Source organism: Phoca vitulina, unplaced genomic scaffold, assembly GCF_004348235.1.
Source record: "Phoca vitulina isolate PV1807 unplaced genomic scaffold, GSC_HSeal_1.0 scaffold2, whole genome shotgun sequence".
Lineage (NCBI taxonomy): Eukaryota > Metazoa > Chordata > Mammalia > Carnivora > Phocidae > Phoca > Phoca vitulina.
In genome coordinates, this window is record NW_022589705.1 from 78,157,613 (window position 1) to 78,160,779 (window position 3,167).

Below are 3,167 nucleotides of genomic sequence, written 5' to 3' on the forward strand. Positions count from 1 at the left end.
CCACGCTTCACTTTGGCTGATGTGGTTCTTAAAATGTGTAGGCAGGGCTGGGAGCTCTGCATCCATTTCCCGAAAAACGTGAACACACACCCGCACACACACACACACCCACACCCACACACAGCATTTATTCAGTCCAGAAACTCACGGGGGGTGACCCAGCACTGTTTCTGATCATAAGTCATGGACCACTTAAGTACCCAGATGTCTCCCCAGAGAAGGTGTGAAGCCCACTCACCTGGAGAGTGCCAACCTGGAGTCAGGTCCTGTGCTGGGTATGGGGGGTGACTGTAATGGGTCAGACTTGCCTCCAGTTACCCACAGTCTGGAGAGGGGGAAGACTGATCCATAAGTGATTATGATAGCCCGTGGCCAACACCACGATAAGGAAAGTCCCAGAGACCCCTACAGTCAGCAAAGGCTTCTTGGAGGACCTTTCACCAAGCTGAGTTGGAAGGATGAGCGGGCAGCGGTAAGCAAAGGGGGGAAGGATGCAGGGGGCCCCTGCAGAGATGGGGAGAGGAGCTGGGGTAGGTAGGTCGGTGTGGCTGCACGTGGGGATGGGGAGCCTGGCGAGGTGGTGGGGCCTCTGCATTCATTACTGTCCTTTGGCCGCAAGCCCACCCTGGCTCACTTCAGCCAAGAAGGGCATTTGCAGGAAGGGGATGGTTGCAAGTAACAGAAATCTTCATGAGCCAAATTAATTAAAAAAAAAAAAAAAAGAAAGGTGGTTGTGGTATTTCTTGGCTCCCATAAATGACAAGTCCAGAGATTTCTGGCTTTAGGCATGGTTGGACCTAGGAATCAAATTCTTCAATAATCTCTTTCTCTCTGGGGTCTCCACCTCTGGCCTTTGTCCTCCAAGGCTGAGCTGCTAAGGACCTGCCTGAATGAAGTCAGCAAAGAGCCGGGGGAAGTGTGAGCTGGGCTTGGTCCCCAGTATTAACGGGGCCTTGAATGTTGCACCCAGGAGCAGGGACTTATCTTGGGATGGGGGAGTCCCTGAAGGGTTTGGGCAGGGGAGTACAGGGTCAGGCTCTAGAAAGGATGAGATCAGAGGCAGGGAGCCACAAGAGGGCTGAGGAAGGAGTTACCAACCTTCTGGGGTTGTCAGCTTTTCTCGGGGGAGCAGATTTCTTTATGGCTTTTATCACTCTTTGTCAGATCCCCAAGGAACTGATCAAGTGAGGCTCTGATAGAGATGGACGGCATTGGCTGTGTGTCCTGAGGACCAGTTGAAGTGACACCTCCCCCCACCCCATCCCTCCTGGCCGGAAGCCAAGGCTCAGGCAGAGATGTATAGCGGGATTGTGCCCTGTGGCCAGGCGGCCCGGAGAGGCTGGCCCGAGAAACAGGAAATAGCTGGGTTTGGGGAAGTTGTGTGGCCTGGCCAAGCCAAGCCAGCCCGCTGTCGGCTGGGCAGCCCTCACTACGGCCCTATCAATGCCCCATTTGAGGCTCACACAGGGGTCCTTTGACAGGGCTGAATTGGGACCCACTGAGAGGGCCTGTCTGAGCTGGAGGGCCCGGAAAGGAGCCAGCCCCAGGAAGGAGTGGGCTGCGCACAGGCTGGGCAGGTGAGGGGCGCCCGTGCACGGATGTCTCTCCCAGGGCAGGAGGGTCAGCAAAATCAAATTCGGGTCCTGGAGCAGGAGCGTCGGTTTCTCAGGACTGTGATGGTAGCTGGAACATTCCCCTGTTACTGAGTAGACTTCAGTGTCATCTCTGGGACTCTCCCCCCGGGGCCCCATGTGGCAGGTGCTGTGTGATGATTAATCCTGAGGCTCAGAGCTGGCAAATCACTTGCCCAAAGTCATGATCAGTTGGAGGGCAAAGCTGAATTTGACTCCAACAGGCCTGACCGGAGTCTGAGCTTGTCCCCCTGGTCCTTTCCAGCCTACTGCATCCACCTGACAAGGGCATGATTTTAGAAGCTTGGAAAGCCCCTTGAAGATAGGGACTGATGTACAACCATCGTTGTGCACTTGATGCTGAGGACAGGCCTGGGTCAAGAGCCCTGATGCCGCTTGTGGTGGAGGACAGGGGTGCATCGAGGATGCAGGACCCAGACAGAAGGCGGATGGGGGCATGGTCCAGGGGAGGGAGGCTGGGGGCATGAACTCAGGCAGTGGCCATGGGGCTGGGTAGATTCAAGAGGCATTTGGGAAGCAGGATCCAAAGGGCCTGGACATAGAAGTGAGGAAAAGGGAGGGTCAAGGCTGGTGCTTATGTTTGGAGAACATATGAGAAGGTGGTGCCCAGCTTTGAGCTGAGGACACAGGACAGGGAGCAAAAGAGGATGCCTTGAGTTTTGTTTGCATTTGTGCTACCTTGGGGGACACATGGGGCAGGAGCTCAGGGACAGCTATGTCTATAGGTCTGGAGGTCAGGAGATAGAGGAAGGAGGGAGATTGGGATGTGAGTGTCATCTGTGGATGTGTTGGGGGGATGTCATGTGGGTGGGGTGTCACCAAGGTTCATGGAGGTGTTAACCCATCGTGGGACATAATGATGACCTCTGGCCACCCTAGATGTACCCTCGGATGAGGGCCCTTGCCTCCTTGCCCTGTCTAGCCTCTGGCTTCCCACCTGGTCTGACTGCTTGTAGGGCCCAGGACCAAGGCAGCATGTTCGAGGCCTGATGGACACATGAGGGGCCTCATATGCAGTGGTGTGTCCCGAAGGGACCATGGACAGGATGGGCACACAGCTACCCCTCAGCAGCCGGGGGTGTGGGGATGAGTATGCCCACTTTGCTGATGAAGAACCCTTGCCCTGTGCTTACAGCAAGTTCTCCACTTTGTGGGGTCCCTTCAGACTTTTGGGGAGACCAGATTCATGTTCACTTAGGCACCCTGAGAATGTCCCCAGTTTGCAATGAAAAATGTTGAGGAAAGCAGTTCCCAGGTTAAAGGGAGAGGACGATCCACCCTTGGGCCCACCTTGAATTTTTCCGGGTGGTGCTGGAGCCTCTCTTGTGGGTAGAAGCAGCATCTGCTGCGGGTCTCTGTCCACTACCTGCCTGGATGGGCTCTCTGGGAGCCCGTGCTCACATTCCAGTTTCCTGGTGCTCCAGGAGGAAGCCTGCCTAATTAGCCACCAAGAGCGCCCTGATAGGCAGTGGGCTCGGCAGGGAGTGGCCGGCACAGGGGAGCCATGGCCCTAAA